The 23,064-nt window shown below is 37.3% G+C and overlaps 1 protein-coding gene and 1 pseudogene across 12 annotated transcripts in view; one reads left to right on the forward strand and one right to left on the reverse strand.

The window, feature by feature from the left end:
* Positions 1-23,064, forward strand: part of MLLT10 (MLLT10 histone lysine methyltransferase DOT1L cofactor) — a 259,317-nt gene that overhangs the window by 83,683 nt on the left and 152,570 nt on the right. The gene's annotated exons all lie outside the window — the stretch shown is intronic.
* LOC121496614 lies at positions 5,759-6,757 on the reverse strand (annotated as a pseudogene).

Here is a 23,064-nt window from a genome sequence, read left to right on the forward strand (position 1 = left end):
ACTGATCTGTGTGTCTGTTTTTATCCTGGTAGCATACTGTAGTTGATTCCTCTAGCTTTGTAATATTGTTTGAAAGCAAAAGGTGATTACTTCCTGCTTTGTTCTTTTTCCTCAATATTGGTTTCATTATTCAGGCACTTTGTACTTCCATTTGAATTTTAGGAGTCTTAGTTCTAGTTTTGTGAAAAACTCCATTACTTTTTACTTTTTTGAAGGGGTCAAGTGGGGAGAGCTCACTCCCATGCACGAGAGGGAGAGGGGCAAAGGGTGAGGGAGAAAGAGAGTCTTAAGCAGATTCCACACTCAGCGTGGAGCTCGACTTAAGACTCAGTCTTAAGCCTGAGATCATTACCTCAGCTGAAGTCAGGAGTTGGACACTTAACTACTGAGCCACCTAGGCACCCAAATTCTAATTACTATTTTGATTGGGATTATGATGACTCTATAGATTGCGTTGGGTATTATAGACATTTTAGCAGTATTAATTCTTGTAATCCAGGATTATGGTATATCTTGCCATTTCTTTATGTTGTCTTCAGTTTCTTTAATGAATGTATTACAATTTTCAGAGTTACAGGTATTTCACTTCCTTGATTTTTTTTTAAAGATTTTTTTTTCATTTTATTGCATGCAAAATTTATTTCATTTTTTTTAACTTTTGTTTTTATTTAAGTTCGATCTGCCAACATATAGGATAACACTGAGTGCTCATCCCATCAAGTGCCCTCCTCAGTGCCCATCCCCCCATCCATCTCCCCTTCCACAACCCTTTGTTTCCTGCAGTTAGGAACTGAGTGGGAAAAATTAGAGAGGAAGACAAACCATGAGAGACTTCCTTTTAAAAGATTTTATTTATTTATTCATGAGAGAGACAGAGAGAGGGGCAGAGATGTAGGCAGAGGGAGAAGCAGGTTCCCTGCAGGGAGCCCAATTTGGGACTCCATTCCTGGATCCGGGATCACGCCCTGAGCTGAAGGCCAACGCTCAGCCACTGAGCCACTCAGGTATCCCTGTTCCTAGGTATTTCATTTTTTTGATGTAGTTATAAATGTGATTTTATTAATTTCTCTTATAGTTAAAGTATATAGAGAGGCAACTGATTTTTTATGTTAATTCTGTATATTGTGACTTTATTGAATTCATTTATTATAATAGTTTCTTTGTGGAATCTTTATGGTTTTAAATATCATTTCTTCTACTATATGCTTTTTCTGTTTTTCTAGTTCTCTTTAGGTGTAAAGTTAATTTTTTGGGGTTGCTGTGATCTTTTGATTCTTTTTCATAGTTCTGACATGGTTGATTCTGGTATTTTCTACTCTGTTTCAGTGTTTCTGTAATAGAACAGGGATTCTATAGTTACTTACCACTTACAGTTACTTATCATTTATAGTTACTTTCCATATGTTTTATTTTTTATTCCTTAAAAATATTTTATTTATTTAATTTAATTTGTATATTAGTGAGAGACCTAGAGTTGAGAGAGAGCACAAGCAGGGGGAATGACAAAGGGAGTGGGAGAGGGAGAAGCAGGCTCTCCACTGAGTAGGGAGCCTGATGTGGAGCTCCATACGAGGACCCTGGGATCATGATCTGAGCTGAAGGCAGACACTTAACCGACTGAGCCACCCAGGCACCCCCATATGCTTTATTCTTAACTTTTATTTACCATTTATCAAAATGAAGACATTTGGTTCATTATCTATTGATGCTATTATTTGGTTGTCAGTAACAGAAGTAGATCTGTTAAGCAAAGTAGATAAGCAAAAATAATATATGGAGGGGGGATCCCTGGGTGGCGCAGCGGTTTAGCGACTGCCTTTGGCCCAGGGCGCAATCCTGGAGACCCAGGATCGAATCCCACGTCGGGCTCCCGGTGCATGGAGCCTGCTTCTCCCTCTGCCTGTGTCTCTGTCTCTGTCTCTCTCTCTCTCTCTGTGACTATCATAAAAAATATATATATATATATATGGAGGGGTATGACAAAACTCAAGACTTAAAGGGAAAAATCAAACAGCTAGCTTCTTGGAGTAACTAGAACCAGTAATTGATTGTCTTTTCTTCTAGCAAGAAGATAAGATGATTACTGAACATGCTTAAATCTTAGCTACCTACAGTAGTGTCCTGTCCTATGACTTAATGGATGTAGGCTGAGATGATGGAGAAAAGTTGCTCAGATTTCTGTGTGGACAGTAGACTGTATCTGGTCCTAACTGGAGTTAGAGGATGTTGGATGCAGAGTTGTTTTGGGAGTTAAGAATGTTGAGAGGTCTCTCTCTCTCTCTGTGTGACTATCATAAATAAATAAAAATTATTAAAAAAAAAAAAAAAAGGGATCCCTGGGTGGCGCAGTGGTTTGGCGCTTGCCTTTGGCCCAGGGCACGATCCCGGAGACCCAGGATCGAATCCCACATCAGGCTCCTGGTGCATGGAGCCTGCTTCTCCCTCTGCCTATGTCTCTGCCTCTCTCTCTCTCTCTCTCTGTGTGACTATCATAAATAAATAAAAATTATAAAAAAAAAAAAAGAATGTTGAGAGGTACTTGTAATGTGTTGAGTTTAAGATGATAGTGAGGTAGACAAATACTGTGTATATCTGTAGGAATTATTTATAGTACCAGCTTTTAGCTCTTTCCTGCATCTTCGCCATGTAGTTTCCTTTCTGGGAGGCTACCACATTTTTGATACCTGTCCACCGTTATTTTCTGCATGCATAAATACTCTTTTTTTTTTTTTCATAAATACTCTTTTATGCAAATATAAGGTATAATGCTTTATGAATTGCTTTATTATTTAATAATATGTATTGGAGATCATGGGCATAAGTAATGAAGAGCTCTTTTTATCTCATGTACATTTTCATGATATTTAAATGTTTGAATGAACTATAATTTATTTCACAAGTCTATTATTGATGGAAATTTAGTTACTGTCTTTTGAGAAGGAGGTGGGATAAAGAGGAACAATAGCTTTATTGCTTTTCTGGACAAAGGAGGCTGCAACAGGCTATGGCCTTCACAAACTGCAAGCCCTCCTGAATGAAGGGGCTGGGAGGTTTTATAGGGAAATGCAGGATCTGGCTGGTTTTTTTTTTCTTTTTTTTTTTAATTTTTATTTATTTATGATAGTCACAGAGAGAGAGAGAGAGGCAGAGACATAGGCAGAGGGAGAAGCAGGCTCCATGCACCGGGAGCCCGACGTGGGATTCGATCTCAGGTCTCCAGGATCGCGCCCTGGGCCAAAGGCAGGCGCTAAACTGCTGCGCCACCCAGGGATCCCTGTTTTTGTTTTTGTTTTTTTTTTTAGATTTATTTATTTATTTATTCATTCAGAGAGAGCGAGAGAGAGGCGGAGAAGCAGGCTCCACGCAGGAAGCCCGATGCAGGACTCGATCCCTGGTCTCCAGGATCACATCCCGGGCTGCAGGCGGCGCTAAACCGCTGCGCCACCAGGGCTACCCGGATCTGGCTAGTTTTGACAGGAATTGTGCTACCCGCCTTCTTCATCTTGTGTTTAGGGTGATACTGGGTTCCTGAAACAAAAGGCCTACTTCAGTGGACCCAGTTATGTTTTTCAGTTTTCCCACTGCAAGGTTAAAGAAAGCGCAGGGATGGTCCTGCTTGGAGGCTTGTCTAAACCAGTGTATTGTCATCTCTTTATCCTTTGCCACATCGGCTCCTTTTGGGAATCTCTGACAATAATAAGCTGGGAAGTGCGATACCCAAAACAAACAAGGACGTGCCACATGGAAATGGAAGCTCTGGGAATACACCAGGTATAAAGCAGAGAGATCATGGTTCCCATTATGACCTGCATCTTCCATTTATTTCATGAATCCAGAGGGTGTGCCTTGTATTTCCAGAGCAGATTTGCTCCCGAGGCATATGTGTCATTTGCTAGGGAGCTTCTTTTCTGCTTTTGAAGGGTATCAAGGGCTTCATCCTTTTCTTCTCAAGTTGGGTTTCTCTGTTCTGTCTGTGGCCCCCCCCCCCTTTTTTTAAAGAGAGTGTGCACACATGGGAGGGGAGAGAGGGAGCCCAGTGGGGAGCCTGACTCGGGGCTCAGATCTCATGACCCTGAGATCATGACCTGAGCTGAAATCTAGAGTCGGACACTTAACTGAATTACCCAGGCACACCCCCACTCCCATTTTTTTTTTCAACATTATTACAGTGACAATTCCTACAAGTAGAATTGCTGGATCAGAGGGTATGAACATCTGTAATTTCAGTGGCTTTTGCCAAATCTTTCTCTGTTGAGATTGTAGTAATTCACACTTCATTCACAATACATGAGAAGAAACTGCTTTTATCATACGTCAGCAATTACATAACCATCTGAGTGGGTTTCAGTTTTGTATTATTCATCAAACTGACAAGTCACAACTGGTTTATCCAACACAAAATGCAGTTAGTAAAAGAAAAGTATATACAGTTGTAGTAGTAGAGAGACTTCCAAAGTTTGATGCAAGTCTTTTTTTTTTTTTTTTTAAAGATTTTATTTATTTATTCATGAGAGACAGAGAGAAAGAAGGGCAGAGACACAGGCAGAGGGAGAAGCAGGCTCTGTGCAGGGAGGCTGATGTGGGACTTGATCCTGGGTCTCCAGGATCACACCCTGGGCTGAAAGTGGCACTAAACCACTGAACCACCCATGCTGCCCTGATGCTAGTCTTAATGTCTTCATTGTTTTGGCTGTAAGGTTGACAAGAAGCTAATGTGAATGCAAGTGTGGGGAAGCCACCAGATTTAGTTACCCTCAGCTTAAAAATGCCTACTAGTCATACCCGCTCTGTCTTTGTAAGTGCCTAGCTATCCTATTTTAATGTAGCTGTGGACTCTAAATTATGTACGTCATACAGTATAGACTCCTGACAACCAAGTACAACAGGCTTAAAATAAAGCACACTCTCAAATAAATTATTAGTATATGGCAGTACTGTGATCTAATCTTCAGGGTTGGTATTGTAAGAAGTTAAACTATATTCTCCCCTAGAGCCTGAAGGCGAGATTCTGAGTCCCACTCTTAATGCTTTCTAACCATCATTATTAAGGATCTTTTTATATTTGCCAATCTGGTAGATGAAAACTATATCATTGTAGCTTTAATTTGTATTTCTGTTATTGTGAGAGAAGTTTATCAATATCAACTTTCTTCTCATATGAAAAATATGCTTTAAAGCTAGTTTTATTTTCTTTATGTGAAGTATTTTTTTTTTTAAAGATTTATTTATTTATTTGAGAGAGAGAGCATGAGTGGGGAGGAGAGGGAGAAGCAGATTCCTTGCTAAGTAGGGAGCCCCACATGGGACTCGATCCCATGACCTTGGGATCATGATCTGAGCTGAAGACAGATGCTTAATCAACTGAGCCACCCAGGCGCCCCTATGTGAAGTATTTGTTCATATTCTTTTTTTTTTTTTTTTTAAAGACACATTTATTCAGCGTCATGATCAGACTATTACATTTAGCAATCAACAGCATGGATGCAAAAAAAAAAAACTACATTAAAACCCTTTGTTGGAATGCTTTACACTTTCCACAGAACAGAAACTAAAATAACCTGTTATACAATTAGTCAAAAATACAGTCCTCGAGTTTTTTGCCCATACACATGAGTATTGTCTAAAACATGTCTTCTTTGTAGCAGCTAGGCCCTGCCACCACTGTGCTTGGCTGAGTTCACAAATCTGTTGTAACCTGTAGCTTCCCTGTCACTTCTCTGGCTCTCCTCTCCTGCTAAGCTTTGTTTCCTGGCAGTAATTAAAACCTTCTGCCACTGCCATAGCTGCTGCTGCTGCTGGAACCGCCATAGCCACCTTGGTTTCATGGTTTGGCAAAGTATTGGCCTCCACCACCATAGGGGCTAGAGCTTCTGCCTCCAAAATTTCCTCCTTTCATGGGTCCAAAATTTGAGGATTGATTGTTGTAATTGCCAAAATCATTATAGCTTCCGCCACCTCCAAAGTTGCTTCCACTACCACCGCCATAGCCGCCTCCGCCTCCTCCGTTGTTATAGCTGTCATAGCTGCCACTCCCGCCATAGCCACTGCCCTGGTTTCCATAACCCTGTCCACCACTTCCATAGCCTCTGCTTCCTCCAGAGTAACCAGGGCCGCCTCCTCCATAACCACCGTCATTACCAAATCCGTTATAGCCATCCCCACTGCCACCGTATCCACCACCACCTCGACTGCCACCGAAGCCACCTCGACCACTGAAGTTCCCTCCCCGACCAAAGTTGTCATTCCCACCAAAACCTCCACGACCACCACCAAAGTTTCCAGAACCACTTCTGCCTCTTTGGCTGGATGAAGCACTAGCCATCTCTTGCTTCGATAGGGCTTTCCTTACTTCACAGTTGTGGCCATTCACAGTATGGGATTTTTGAATGACAATCTTGTCTACAGAGTCGTGGTCGTCAAAGGTCACAAAAGCAAAACCTCTCTTTTTGCCACTGCCTCAGTCAGTCATGATCTTAATCACTTCAATTTTCCCATACTGTTCAAAATAATCTCTTAGATGATGTTCTTCAGTGTCTTCTTTAATGCCACCGACAAAAATCTTTTTCACAGTTCAGTGGGCACCGGGTCTTTGAGAATCCTCTCGGGAGACAGCCCTCTTTGGTTCCACGGCTCTTCCGTCCACCTTGTGCGGCCCAGCGTTCATAGCCGCGTCCACCTCCTCCACGGTGGTGTACGTGACGAACCCAAAGCCTCTGGAGCACTTGGTGTTGGGGTCTCTCATTACCACACAGTCCGTAAGCGTCCCCCATTGCTCAAAATGGCTCCTCAGACTCTCATCGGTCGTTTCGAAGCTCAAACCTCCGATGAAGAGCTTCCGCAGCTGCTCGGGCTCTTTGGGAGACTCTGACTTAGACTTGACGGCGGTGGGAGGGGAGACTTTAACGATGCTTACTCGGCGGCGTCCAGGGGCAGAAGGTATTTGTTCATATTCTTACCTCAGTTTTCTCTTGGTAAATTCCTTGAGGTATATTTTTAGATTAAGTAGGAGTTTTTGATATATTAGGGAAATCAGTCCTTTGTGGTATGAATTGCTGAACTTTTCCCCTACTAGATGGTTAGTTTTCATTTTTTGTGTTTTGTGTGTGTGTATGTGGATTTCCTTTCTTAAAACCATTTTCCCCCTTAATGTTCTTTTGCATTTATTTGCCATGTCTTCATGTCTCCTCTGTAAGAGTTTCTCAGTCTTCTCTTGTTTTTCATTACCATAGCAGTCTTGGGGAATACTGGCCAGGTACCTGTTTCAGTGCCCCCCACCACACCCCCCTGTTTGGGTTTGTCTCCTGTTTTCTCATAATTAGCTTGGGTTGATAGATTTTGGGAAAAAGTATCACGGAAGGTAAGTCTACTTCTCATCTTGTCACATCAAGAAGTACAAAAAATCCGGGATCCCTGGGTGGCGCAGCAGTTTAGCGCCTGCCTTTGGTCCAGGGCGCGATCCTGGAGACCCGGGATCGAATCCCACGTCGGGCTCCTGGTGCATGGAGCCTGCTTCTCCCTCTGCCTGTGTCTCTGCCTCTCTCTCTCTCTCACTGTGTGCCTGTCATAAATTAAAAAAAAAAAAAAAAAAGAAGTACAAAAAATCCATAAGCTATCACTGATATTATCAGGCTATTTAATTTTTACAAATCCCTTTGGTATTTTTATGATGCTTTTCTTAAATTTATAGATTAACAGGGAAAATTGACATTCTTTCAACAGTATATTTATTGTGTTGTCTCCTATGTGCTACAGGCAATTTTCTAGGTAGCTTTGAACAAAACAGACCAAAAATCCATGCCCTTTCAGGGTTTACTTACATTTTGGAGAGGGAAATTGGATAATAAATGAAATAGGTAAATAAAATGTATAGTATGTCATGTATTATGGAGAAAGATAAAGAAGAGGATGCAGAGCGAAATCTGAAATGTGCTTTTGAAATTTTAGGTAAAGTGGGGAAGATTCCACTGAAGAGATGACATTTGAGAAGACCTGAGATTAATGAATTGGAGGATGGGGTGGACATAGGTCCTGTAGGGTTTGCAAAATCACTCTAGTAACTTGGTGTTACATAGGACAAGTTGCTAAACCATTAGGGTGGTTTGAGCTGAGGGATGACTTGATTAAAGCAAGTTGTTTAACATGATCATTGTGGCTGCTCTGTTGAAAGTCAACTCTATGATAAGCTTTCAAGTGTGGGAGGGTATGAGCCCCTTTGTTTTCTTCAGATGGAACTTGAGTAGTTTTGGAACATCATTCTTATATATAAATTTTAGAATTGTATTCATTTCTTTATGGTCCAATTTTCTCCAAATCTGTAAGGTGTGTTTAATATTATGTACTCTATTGGGTTATGAGAGCTAAATAAGTTATGCGAAGTGTGGAGAACAAGGCCTGTGCATAGTAAGCTCTATATTTAGAGTTAAAAATAAAATAAAAGAAAAACATAAAAGAACTAGTTGTGTTCTATACAAATTGTTGAAATTGGCATTCTGTATGTTTTATACAATGATAATGTGTAAAATGAGTTTCTTTTACTTCATTTCCTTTTCATCTCTTTCATTTTTGAGTTACTCCATTTTTATACAATGATAATGTATATAAATGACAGTTTCTTCTACTTCATTTCTTTTTTCTTTCATTTTTGAGTTTACTCCAGTTAGGCTTTTCCCTACCATGCCACCAAGGCCTGTTCTTAGTAATCCATGATCTCCATGTGGCTGAACCAGTTCTCAAGTCCCATGTTAGTTGATCTTTACCAACATTTGACAATTTTGATCATTCATTCTTGAGTGCTTACTTCATTTTGTTACTGAGACCTTGTCCTTCGACCTTATTGATTGCCCCTTTTATTTTTCCGGACTCTCCTCTTGCAGACACTGACCTCTAGATATTAGAGTATTTCAGGGTATAGGCCTTCTATACTTACTTCCAGAATGAACTTAATTGAGTATTATGGCTTTGAATAACCTATGGTGTATACATTGATAGCACCCAAACTAAAATCTCCAACCTTTTCTTTTCTCTTGAACACTGGATTCATAAATATCTAGTTGCTTGTCACATCATCTGCTTGTGTGATAGGTACATAAACTTGGACATTTAGTACAGAGTTGTGGAATCATTATGTTGTACACCTAAAACTAATGTAACATTATGTGTCAACTGTATATCAGTTAAAAAGTCACTACGTCTTTCACTCTACTTTCTCATTCCATTTAGTTACCCTGCCTTATTTCAGTTAAAGGCAGATTTACCAGTCCAAATTCTTTACAGAACTAAGTGACCCTGCTAAACCCTCCACAATGAATCTTTTTTTTTTTTTCAAGATTTATTTAGAGTGTAATGGGGAGGGGCAAAGGTAGAGGGAGAGAGAATCTGAAGCAGATTCTGTGCTGAGCAGGAAGGCTGATGTGGGGCTTGATTTCATGACCTTGAGATCATGACGCAAGCCAAAACAAAGGGTTGGACACCCAACTTACTGTGCCATCCAGGCTCTCCTCCATAATTAATCTTACAACATTTGTTCCCTTTTTGTACCTTATGCCCCTTTACCTTCTTCTTGGATATGACATAAAAATCTCAAATCAACAATTTAATTTAACTCCTTAAAACATGAGATAAAAAAGAACAAACACAAAACAAACTGAAAGAAGGAAATAAATAGAGAATAGAAAGTCAACAGAAAAATCAGTGTGATTAAAGGTGTTTTTTTGGGAAAAAAAGGAAAAATTAGTTGTTAGCTAGATTTTTTTTATGGCATAGGTGTCATTTATTTTATTATTTGAGAATAGTTGATACACAGTATTACATTAATTTCAGGTGTACAACTTAGTGATTCAACTTCTGTGTAAGTTATATTGTGCCTACTGCAGGTGTTAGTTACCCTCTGTCACCATATAACTCACCATATTCCCTATGCTGTACTCTTTATTCTGTGATTTATTCATTCCATAACTGGAAGCCTGTATTGCCCATTCCCCTTCACCCATTTGCCCATTCCCCCACCTCCTTTCCCTCTGACATCTGTCTGTTCTCTGTATTTATAGGTCTGATTCTGCTTTTTTTGGTTGTTTATTTGTTTTATATCTTCAGATTCCACACTCTTAGCTAAATTAAGGAAAAAGAGACTATACAAATGATTAAAATTAGAAATGAAAAAGTGGGATATTACAGTTGATGCCACAGAAATAAAAAGAATTATTAGAGAATTTTATAATTTGATAACAATTGAATAGCCTAGAAGAATGGATGGAGTCCTAGAAATACACAACCTACCAAGACTGAGTCACGAAGAAATAAAAATCTGAACAACAACCAGTAAGGAGATTGAATTAGTATTTAAAAACCCAACACAGAAAAGTCTAGAACCAGATGGCTTCATCAGAGAATTGATTCTCTGGAAACTCTTCCAAAAAATTGAAGAGGAGGTCATTGAAGCTCATTTTACAAGGCCAGCATTATTCTGAGAACAAAAACCAGACAAAGACATTACAAGCAGAAAACTACACACCAGTATCCCTGATAAATACAGATGTAAAAGATGTAAAAGTCCTCAGCAAAATACTGTGAAACTGAATTCAGTAGCACATTAAAAGGATCATATACACTTTGTTTATTCCTGGAATGCAAGAATAGTTCAGCATAGGAAAGTCAATCAATGTGTACTACACCATATTAACAGAATGAAGGAGAAAACCCACGTGATCATGTTGTTTCCATTGATGCAGAAAAAACAGTTGGTGAAATTCAATACCTTTTCATGGTAAATGAACCCATCAAACTTGGATGGATGGAAAGTACCTTAACATACATACAGAGGCTATATATGAAAAACCCATAGCTAATATCATACTCAGGCATTAAAAGACAAAATGTTTCTTGTAATACAAGGAATAAGGCAAGAATGCTTGCTCTTTTCATGACTATTCAACATATTATTGGACTCTTAGGTAGGGTACTTAGGGAAGAAAAGGAAATCGAAAACACCCAGTCTGAAAAAGAAGAGGTAAAATTGGCTTTGAGTTTTTATTTATTTTAAATGTATAATTTTAAAGGTTTTATCTTTAAGTAATCCCTACATCGAAAATGGGGCTCAAACCCACGGCCCTGGGATCAAGAGTTGCACACTCCACTGACTGAGTCAGCTAGGCACCCCCAAAATTAGTTGTGTTTATATAGTGACAATGCATAATTAGAAGAGGAAATTCAGAAGTTAATGAATTCCTTTTATAAAGTATAAAAAAAATAAAACACTGAGGAATAATAAACCTAATCAAGGAGAGAAAGATACAGTGAAAATTATAAAACATTGCTGAGATAAATGAAAGAAAGCATAATTAAATGGAAAGCTGTTATGTGTCTGTAGTACTTAAAGTGACCTACATATTGAACACAATCCCTATCAAAATCCTGACAGCTTTTTTTGTGCAAATGCAAAAATTCATCTTAAAATTCATAGGGAATCTCGAAGGTCCCCAAATAGCTAAAACAATTTTGAAAATGAAGAGCATACTCCAGACTCATACTTCTGGATTTCAAAACATACACAACCACAGTAATCAAGACAGTGTGATACTGGCATGACAAATAGACCATTGGTGTAGGATAGAGAACCCAGAAATAAACTCTTCTGTATATTGGTCAGATGATCCTTGATAAGAGTGCCAAGACTACTCAATGAGGAAAGGACAGTCTCTTCAACAAATGATATTGACAAAATGGGATATCAGCATGCCAAAGAATGAATTTAGGCCCTTATCTTACACTATATACAAATATTAACTCATAGTAGATCAATGATTTAGGTACAAAGACTCAAAATTATGAAATTTCTAGAGGAAAACATATGGGAAAAGTTGGACTTGAGAAGAATTTCTGGGATATGACACCAAATACATGAATCAAAAAAGAAAAAAAAGATAAAAATAGAAAAAGAAAAAAGAGACAAAGTGGGACCACACAAACTTACAAACTTTTGTGCATCAGAGAACCCAATCAACAGATTGAAAAGGCAGTAGAATGGGAGATAATATATAAATAACTCTTAGTATTCAACAACAAAAATAATAAATAACCTGATTTAAAAATGGGGAAAGAACACGAATAAACATTGCTTCAAAGATGATATACAGATGACCAATAGGCACATGAAAAGATGCTTAATATCACTAATCATAGAAATGCAAATCAAAACCAAGGGCTATTATCAACACCCCCCACCCCAATAAACAAAAACCACCCCAGAAGATAAGTGGAACCCTTGTATACTGGTGGGATTGAAAATGGTGTAGCTGCTCTGGAAAGCAGTATGGAGATTCCTCAAAAAATTAAAAACAACCAAACATATATTCCAGCAATTCCACTTCCAGGTATGTATCCCAAAGAATTGAAAGCAGGATCTCCAAAAGATATTTGTACACTCATGTTTACAGCAGCACTATTCACACTGGCCAAGAAGTGTAAGCAAACCAAATGTCTTAATCAGTGGATGAATGGACAAATGTTGTTTATACATATAATGGAATATGTTCAGTCTTAGGAAGGAAATCTTGCAGTATGCCACAAGGTTGAATCTTGAGGACATTACAGTGAAATAAGCCAGTCACAAAAGGGCAGATACTATATGATTCCATTCAAAGGAGATAATTAGAGTGGTCAGATTCATAGAGAAAGTGTAGTGGTGATTACAGGGACTGGGATGATGGGGTAAAAGGGAGTGGTTGTTTGTTGGATATATAGTTTCAGATTGCAAGATGAAGAAAGTTCTGGAGTTCTCTTTCACAACAATGTGAACTGTACATTTAAATGGTTAAGGTAGTGGATTTTACCTTATGTGCTTTTAAAAATTTATTTATTTTTTATTTTTTTAAGAATATTTATTTATTCATAGAGACAGAGAGAGAGAGGCAGAGACACAGGCAGAGGGAGAAGCAGGCTCCATGCAGGGAGCCCGACGTGGGACTGGATCCGAGATCTCCAGGATCACACCCCTGGCTTCAGGCGGTGCTACACCGATGCGCCACCGGGGCTGCCCTCTTATGTGCTTTTTAAAAAAATTCACAGTTAGGGGATCCCTGGGTGGCTCAGCAGTTGGCGCCTGCTTTCAGCCCAGGGCGCGATCCTGGAGTCCTGGGGATGAGACCCACGTTGGGCTCCTGGCATGGAGCCTGCTTCTCCCTCCTCCTGTGTCTCTGCCTCTCTCTCTCTCATGAATAAATAAATAAATAAATCTTTTTAAAAAATTCACAATAAAAAGAAATCTGTATCTCCTCCCCGTTTTAAAATTTTTGCCTTACCTACGTTCACTGAGTCTTACAGCACAACACTAAATAGAAGTGGTGATAGCAAGCCATTATTTCTTCCCTGCTTGAGAGGGATTGTGTTGAACATTTTACCTTTAATTATGTAGATAGCTATAGTTTTGGTTTTTTATTTGTTTCTTGGGTAACTATACTTACACAGATTAAGGAAATTACATTTTATTCCTTTCTTGACAGGAGTTTGTGTCCCGCCCCCTCCCCCCCCCAAGTCAGTAATGGAGTTGCCTTTCAGCCTCTGTTGAGATAGTCATATAGTTGTTCTCTCTCTCTTTTTTTTTTTTTGTTCTCTCTTTTTGTGTTAGGAATTAAACTGATTCGCTTTTGAATATTAAATCTACCTTGTTTTCCCAGAGTGAACCCAGATTGTTACTGTGGAATTCAGTTATGTATGGCTATTTTCTTTAGCATTTTGGCATCTATGTTTATGAGAAAGATTAGGCTATAATTTTCCCTTCTTACTATAGCCTTGTCATATTTTGCTTTCAATGTTATGCAGATGTCATAATAAGTTTGAAAGTATTCCTTTTCTGTTTTCTAGAAGCATTTGTGGAAGGTTGGCATTATTTTATCTTTAAGTGTTGGTAGGATTCTCTGATAAAACAGGTGTCTGTCTGGAGTTATTTAAAGATTATAATTATGCATTTGTTGTCTTTAGTAATTAAAGGACTATTTAAAATTTCCATTTTTATTGTGATTAGGTTTATTTCATTTCAATTTATTTATTTAAACATTTAATTCATTCATGAGAGACACAGGTGGAGAGGAGACATAGACAGAGGGAAAAGCAGGCTCCCCAAAGGGAGCCTGATGCAGGACTTGATACCAGGACCCCGGGATCACAATCTGAGTCAAAGGTAGACAGTCAGACCCAGGTGCCCCTGTGATTATAGTTGTAGTGTTGGGGAATCTCTCTCTCTCTCTCTCTCTCTCTCTCTCTCTCTCTCTCTCTCTTCCTTTCTTTCTTTCTTTCTTTCTTTCTTTCTTTCTTTCTTTCTTTCTTTCTTCTTTCTTTCTTTCTTTCTTTCTTTCTTTCTTTCTTTCTTTCTTTCTTTCTTTCTTTCTTTCTTCTTTCCCATTTCATCTAAAGTATAAAATTTATTGGCAAAAAGTTCTTCATTTTCTTTCTAATCTGTTAAGTATCTGTAGAGTTTAAAGTGGCCTTGGGGGCAGCCTGGATGGCTTAGGGGTTTAGTGCCGCCTTCAGCCCCGGGCGTGATCCTGGAGACCCAGGATCGAGTCCCACATTGGGCTCCCTGCATGGAGCCTGCTTCTCCCTCTTCCTGTGTCTCTCTCTGTGTCTCTTGGGAATAAATAAATAAATAAATAAATAAATAAATAAATAAATAAAATCTTTAAAAAAAAATAAAGTGACCTTGGTTATTTGGATCATCTTGTTTTTCTTAAATTAGTCTCATTTGGCTTGTTGCTTCTTGTATTTCCAAATATATTTTTATTTCCTTCCTTCTACTTTTTTGGGAGGTTTATTTGGCTCTCTTCCTACATTTTAAGATGGAAATTTATTTAGATCATTAGTTTGTAGGCTTTCCATTGTATGCTTCCAAATTTCTGGGGAGAAATTTATTGTATAACTTAGATATAATTTTTATTTTAATTAGAAGTCCTATAACTTCGGGGATCCCTGGGTGGCTCAGCGGTTTAGCGCCTGCCTTTGGCCCAGGGTGCGATCCTGGAGTCCCGGGATCGAGTCCCACGTCAGGCTCCCTCCATGGAGCCTGTTTCTCCCTCTGCCTGTGTCCCTGCCTCTTTCTCCCCCTATGTCTATCATGAATAAATAAATAAAATCTTAAAAAAAAAGAAGTCATATAAGTTCCTTTCTGATAACTACTTTGGCCCAATGATAATTGAGGTTGGTTTCTTAATTTCTAAATACATGAGGATTTTTCTTTCTATTATCAGTTTTGAGTTTAATCTCATCAGAATAAACAGTCTTTGATTTCAGTAGTATGGGATCTTAAATGAGACTTGATATATAGCTAGGAAGTGTTTTTTAATGTTTATTTATTTATTCATGAGAGAGAGAGAGAGAGAGAGAGAGAGAGAGAGAGAGAGAGGCAGAGACACAGGCAGAGCAGACCCTACGCTGGGAAGGCTGACGTGGGACTCGATCCCAGGACTCCAGGATCACGCCCTGAGCCAAAGGCAGGCGCCAAACTGCTGAGCCACTCAGGGATCCCTTAGGAAGTGGTTTTTATTTTTTAATTTAATTTAATTTTATTTAGGAAGTGGTTTTTTTATTTTTATTTTATTTTTTTAGGAAGTGGTTTTTAAAGGAACTTGCTATATGTGCTTTAAAAAATTGTGTAGTCTTGTAGTGTTTTATATATATCTATAAGGTTGAAGCTAATATTTGGGTTATGATCATCTGTATCCTTGCAGATGTGTTGAACGTTTATTCTTTTACTGGAAGTTATGTTACTATTTCACACTGTCATTGTGTAGCCTCAGTTTTTGCCTTATGTATTTTGATGATGTTATTAGGTGCATGGACATTTAGAATGACTATATCTTTTTATGAATTTTTTTTAAAGATTTGTTTGAGAAAAAGGAGGAGAGAGAGAGAGAGAGAGAGAATAAGTGAGAGGAGGGGCAGAGGAAGAAGCAGACTTTCTGAGAGCAGGAAGCCCTATTCAGAACACTATCCCCCCTGGGATCATGACGGGAGTCAAGAAAGCTGCTTAACAGCTGAGCCACCAGGTGTCCCTGTCGTTTTACTTCTGTGTTATTTTTCTCTTCATTCTTACCTTCTTTTGGATTACTTTTTAAATAATGGACTTTATTTTTTAGAGTAGTTTTAGGTTCCCAGTAATATGAGCAGAAGTTAGGTTTCTGTATATCCTTTGTTCCTGCACATGTATAGACTCCTCATTATCAACATCTTCTACCAGATTGGAACATTTATTACTGATGAATCTATAATGATACATTATCTAAAGTCTATTATTTACTTTAGAGTTCTCTCTTGGTGTTGTAAATTCTGTATGTTTAGACAAATTTATAATGACCTATAACATCACACAGAGTATTATAATTATAATATCTTACAGTTTAGAGTATCATTTTCAGTGCCCTAAACATCCTCTGTGTTCTGCCTATTCATCTGTCCTCCCCTGTTAATCCCTGGCAACCACTGATCTTTTTTTTTTTTTCCATAGTTTTGCATTTTCCAGAATGTCCTATATGTAGCTGTAGACAGTATATAGCCTTTACAGATGAATTTCTTTCATTTAGGGACCTCTGGGTGGCTCAGCGGTTGAGCATTTGCCTTTAGCTCAGGGCATGATCCCAGAGTCCCAGGATCGAGTCCCACATTGGGCTTCCTGCATGGAGCCTGCTTCTTCCTTTGCCTGTGTTTCTGCCTCTCTTTTTCTCTGTTTGTCATGAATGAATAAATAAAATCTTAAAAAATTTTTTTTCTTTCATTTAGAAATACACTTTTAAGTTTCTTCCATATTGGGGCTCCCTGAGTGACTCAGTTGGTTGAGCGCCTGCCTTCTGCTCAGATCATGATCTCAGGGTCCTGGGATCAAACCACGAGGGCTCCTGGCTCTGTGGGGAGCCTGCTTCTCCCTCTTCCTCTGCCCCTCCCCTCCCCTCATGCTTTTTCTCACTGTCTTCTCTTGCTCAAATAAATAAAACCTTAAAAAAAAAGTTTCCTCCGTGTCTTTTTTTTCCCTCCATGTCTTTTTTACAGCTTGGTAGCACATTGATGGTTAGTGCTGATTTGTTGTCTGTCTGGATGTACTGTACCATACTTTTATCTGTTCTCCTCTAGGAGGACATCTTGGTTGCTTTTGAGTTTTGGCTGTCATGAATAAAGCTGCTGTAAACATCCACCTGCAGGGTTTTGTGTGGATATAAGTTTTTAGCTCGTTTAGGTTAAGTAAATAATATGAAGCACAAGCTTGATCATATGGTAAGAGTACGTTTACTTTTTGTAAGAAACCACCAAAGTGTTTTCCAAGTGGATATACCATTTGCATTCCTATTAGCATTGAATGAGAGTTCCTGTTCCTTCGCATCCTTCCCAGCATTTGTTGTCAGTGTTCTGGATTTTGGTCATTTTAATAGATGTGTAGAGGTTTCTCTTGGATTATTTTTTATCATTCTGTTCTTTCCTCTCTGTTAGGTTGATAAAATTGAGTATTAACAGATGCTTTTACTTTCTGATCCTTGTGAAACTCTTAGGGAACTAAATTCATTTTTCCAGCTCATGACTTATATCTTCTTCTTGTCAGGTACTTTAATTCTCCATTTCTTTAAAAATTATAATGTTTTTGTCAGATTTCTTATGAAAGGGCTATGAAGTTTTTAAAAGATTAAAGTTATGTAAAAGGTGTTATTTTTGACTTGAATATTTGATAGAATCTATCAGTGAAACCTGATGTTAGAGTGAAATCTTTCTGGGAATTTGATAAATATAGTTTTGAAAAGTAGGTATAGAGATGATTCTACATTCTTGTGTCAAGAAAGTTGACTGTTTCATGTAACTTGTCAAATTTGTTGGAATAAATTTGTTTGCAGTATTATTATTATTATCATCCCATTAATGTTTGTTGGATCAATAGTGTGTGTAGTGATAACCTCATTTTTGTTGATACTGGTGATTTGTATTTTCAGTTTTTTATTTTTTCCTTGACCAGTATTTATAGAACCTGTCAGCTTTGTTTACGCTTTTAAGGAAACCACATAACTTCATTACTTTTTAAAATTACCTGCCTATTTTCTATTTTATAGATTTCTCATTTTATCTTTACTGTTTTCTTCCTTTTAATTTGTGTATATTTTACTCTTATAACTTGTGGAAGTAGCAGCTTAGGTCTTTGAATTTAGATCTTCTTTTCTAATAAAAGTATATAAAGATGTAAATTCCTTTGCTAGTACTGCTTTTGTTTGCAACACGTCACAGAATTTCGTATGTTGTATATTTTTTGCCATTCAGTTAAAAATGTTTTCCAATTTCCTTTGTGATTTTCTCTGATTCATAAATTATTTAGAAGTATATTATTTTCTATTTATTAGGGATTTTCTTAGATACCTAGTTATTATTGGTTGCTAATTTAATTTCGTTGTGGCCACTGATTACACTCTAGAAGATTTTAGTCCTTTAGAATTCAATGAGACTTATTTTAGGGCTTGGCATATAGTTTGTGTTGACTGTACTGTATGCATTTGAAAAAGAATGTATATTCTGCAGTTGAAAATAGTATTCTGTGAATGTCAATTAGATCAAGGTAGCCCATACTGAGCTCTTTTTTTTTTTTTTTTTAAAGATTTTATTTATTCATGAAAGAAACACAGAGAGAGGCAAAGAGACACAGGCAGAGGGAGAAGCAGGCTCCATGCCGGGAGCCCGAAATGGGACTTGATCCCAGGTCTCCAGAACCACGCCCTGGGCCGAAGGCAGGCGCTAAACCACTGAGCCACCCAGGGATTCCTCTCTGAACTCTTTAAAAAAAAATTTATTTATTTTGGGGAAGGTGAGGGGCAGAGAAGGAGGGAGAGGGAGGATCTCAAGCAGACTTCCCAGTGAGTGTGGAGCTCGACATGGGGCTGGATTACACAGCCCTGAGATCAAGATCTGAGCCAAAATCAAGAATCAGACACTTAACCAATTGAGCCACCCAAGCACCCCAACCTCTTTTATGTCTCTACTGAGTTTTTGAGGGGAATCTACTTCATCTGTTAGTTACTGAGTATGGTGTGTTAAAAATCTGTCTGTTTCTTTAATAATGTCAAATGTTTGTTATGTATTTTCAGGTGTCATTATTAGGTGTAGACACTTTTTTAAATTGTTGATATTTTACTGAATTATACCTTTATCATTAGGAAATGTCCCTTTTTAAAGCTATGGAATATTTGTCTCCTAGGTGTTATGACATCAAAACAGTCACTTCAGCCTTAATATTCTTATGTCAGCATCATATATCATTTTCCATCCATTTGCTTTGTTTTACACTTAACAGTCTTTATTAAAACAGTATGTGTTGTATAGGCAGCATATGGTAGTATGGATTTTTTTCATCAGCTTTGTCCTCAATCTCTGCCTTAGCTGTTGTGTGTAAAGGACTAACATTTAATATAAGTTAAAATTTGGACTGAGATATTTTTTAAGATTTTTGTTCCTTAAAAAAATTTTTAAACAACTTTATACAGATGTGATAGGCATTCAGTATACTGTATATATGTAAAATGTACAGCTTGTTAAGTTCTCACTAACGTATATACCCATGAAATCATCATCATGATAAAGGTAGTGAATGTATCCATTACTCCTAAAACCTTCTTCTTACTCTTTTGTATTATATCTATACCACCCCTTCTCTCCCCAGTCTTGTCCCAGGTATCTATTCATCTGCTTTCTATTACTATAGATTAACTTGTATTTTTGTGGTATTCTATTTAAGTGAATGTATATGTATATATATATGCATGTGTGTCTAGACACTCAAGTATGTATACAGTATGTACAGACACTATTTTTGTCTTGCTTATTTCCATGAATATAAATATTTAGAGATTATTTTTGTTGTTACATGCATCAGTAGTTTATTCCTTTTTTCTGTTCACTGCTTTGCTTTTGTATGTATATAGCAGTTTATTTATCTGTATAGACTGTTTATAGTTTCTAGGTGCTGCAAATTAAGCTACTGTTAACTATTAAAACTTTATAAAAAACTATGTTTTTTTTAAAAAAAAACTATGTTTTTTATAATAACAGTCTTTTTTGGTCCTTAGATAAATACTTAGGCATGAAATGGCTAGTTTATAATGATAGGTGCATGTTTAATTCTATAAGGAGCTGACAAACTTTTTTAAAGCAGTTAGGACATTTTATATTCCCATCAGCAGCATATGAGAGTTCCAGTTGCTTTACATCCACTTCAGCACTTGGTATGGTCACTTTTTTTAGTTTTTGCCATTCTAATAGGTGCAGAGTGGTATCATACCTCTGGCTTTTAATTTTCATTTTATTAGTGAGTAGTAAATTTGAGCTCTTCATGTGGTTATTTGCCATTCTTACATTTTTATTTGGTGATGTGTTGTGTTCAAAAATCTTTTGCCAATTTAAAAAATTATTTTTCTTACTAAATTTTTTATGTAACATCCTTATTTACATATCATATAAATGATGATTTAAAATATACAATTTAGTGTTTTTAAAAATATTCAAAGACTTGTGAGCCATCACCACAGTCAATTTTATTTTATTTTATTTATTTATTTTTTTTACCACAGTCAATTTTAGAACATTTTCATCAAGCCCCAAAGAGGTACTGTCACCATCATTAACATTCACTTTCTATATCCCTTGAACACTTCTACCCTGGCAACTATTAACTTTTTCTATCCATTTGCCCTATCCTGGACATTTCATATAACTAGAATCATACAGTATGTAGTCTTTTGTGACTGGGTTCTTTAACATAGCATACTATTTTCTAGATTTGTCTGTGTTGCAACATGTCTGAGTAATTCATTTAATTGCCAAATGATATTCCAGTGTATGGATATACCATATTTTCCTTAACCATTCAACAGTTGATGGATATTTGGGTTGTTTTCATTTGGCTCTTTTGAACAATATTGCTATGAACAAGTAGTACTGCTATGAATATTTGTTTACAATTTTTTTAATTCTTTGGATTATTCTTGGGAGTTTATTTGCTGGGTCATGTGTTAATAACTCTGTTATCCTTTTGAGAAATTACCAGTCTGTTTTCCAAAGTGGAAGTACCGTTTTACATTTACGTTTGTAATGCAGTAGGTGTCCTAATTTTTTACTTCTCATCTGTATTAATACCAGGTAAAGTTTGTCTTTCTGGTTTTAGCCATCATGGTGAATATGAAGTGGTATTTCATTTTGTTTTTACTTTTCATTTTTATTTCTCTAGTGACTAGTGATGTTGAGCATCTTTTCATGTGCTTATTGACCATTTGTTTATCTTCAACAGTTTGTATCTTTTAACTGGGATGGTTAATTTACATTTAATGTTATTAATGATAAGATTAGATTTAAATCTACTGTCTTGGTATTTTTTTATTTTTATTTTTAAAAAATATTTTATTTTTTAAAATAGTCTTTATACCCATTATGGGGCTTGTACTCACAACCCCATGATCAAGAGTCACATTCTCTACTGACTGAGCCAGCCAGGTGCCCTGATAGTTGTTTTTATTTGCTCCATTTGTTTTTTGTTCTCTCTTTTTTTCTTTTATGGCCTTCTTTTGAGATGTCTGTGATTTCATTTTGTCTAATTTGTTGTATTATTAGCTACACATTTTGTTGTGTTAGTCATTGTCTTAGGACTTAAAATTTACATCTTTTTCTCATAGTTTACCAGCAAGCGATATTATAGTACTTCTCATATAGTATAAGATCCTCAATATAATTCCATTTCTTTATTTTTTTTTTGGCCTTTATACAGTTATTATCATGCATTTATCTTTTTTATAAACCCCACAATGAATTCTTACATTTTTGTTTAAACAGTTGTTTACTGTGGGTTTTATATCTTCTGTGTCTGTACTTGATTTTCTGAACCTATGGATTGGAAAACTAGAGTTCCACATTGGAAACTCAGTGAGTGCTATCTTTAAGACTTATGTTGAACTTAGGGTGGGCATGGGTTAAGGGAAGAGCATGGGTTTCTGAAGCTTTCCTACTATTTTTAAGTTGCCTTTTTCTTACTTTTACTGTTCGCTTAGTTGCTGCAGACTGGTTTACTCTCTTGTCCAGAGTCCTAACAATGTTGGTTCTGACAGTTCCTGCTTGATTTTTTTGATATTTCCTTAGTGGAATGTGCTCTTGGAGCTGCCTACTCCACTATTTTTGCTGACATAAATCTGGATATTTTTGCTTTCCTTTAAATCTTATTCAGGTTTGTTCTGAAATACATTTAAGTTCCTTGGAAATAGATTCTTTCAAGTTCTACTCTCTGGTTTATTAGATGGGTCTAGAGCAGTATTTGGTCAAAGGGTAATTATTCCTCACTACTGAGGCAAGATTTTTCTGAGTATTCAAATACCCAGTGCCCTGTGAGTCGAGTTTTTCCAGTCTGACTAGCTGGACCAGGCTATGTTCCTGGCTCTTTTGTCTGTTGGACATTCTTTCCTTAAATTCTTTTGGATGGTTCTTTTTCCAACCTCAGGGAATTTCTTCATTCATATGTTCTCTTCCTTAATATTCGGGTCATGTTCTCTGTATATCTCTTTCTGTGGGTGTTTCTTCTCTATGTGAAGAACTTTCATTTCTGGTACTTTGTCCTGCTGGTTTTAGCTACCTTGGTCTTATCAGATCTTCTGAACTTTGGGAGTGTCCTGGGCTTGGCCTTAGTTCTTCTCCCTGTGTCTTGGCCTTAGGATATTTTCTTCAGACCAATTTTATTGTTGCCCTCTAATTTTGTTTTCATCCATGTTTAAACATTGTAAATCCCACCCATTGATTCTTTTTTTTTTTTTTAAAGGGAGGGGGAGAGCATGCATGCGTGTGAGTGCAGAGAGAGAGAGAGTGAGAGAATCTTAAGCAGGCTCCATGCGCATCACAGAGCCTGATGCAGGGCTACATCTCATGACCCTGAGATGATGACCTGAGCTGAAATCAAGAGTGAGACACTTCACTGACTGAGCCTAGGCAGCCTCCCCTCCATTGATTTTCTTTTTTTTTTCCCCCTGCTTATTGATTTTTAACAGATTTTGTTTTTACTTCTGGGGATTTTGTTATTAT

The sequence above is a fragment of the Vulpes lagopus genome, chromosome 8, assembly GCF_018345385.1.
Source record: "Vulpes lagopus strain Blue_001 chromosome 8, ASM1834538v1, whole genome shotgun sequence".
In the NCBI taxonomy this organism is placed as follows: Eukaryota; Metazoa; Chordata; class Mammalia; order Carnivora; family Canidae; genus Vulpes; species Vulpes lagopus.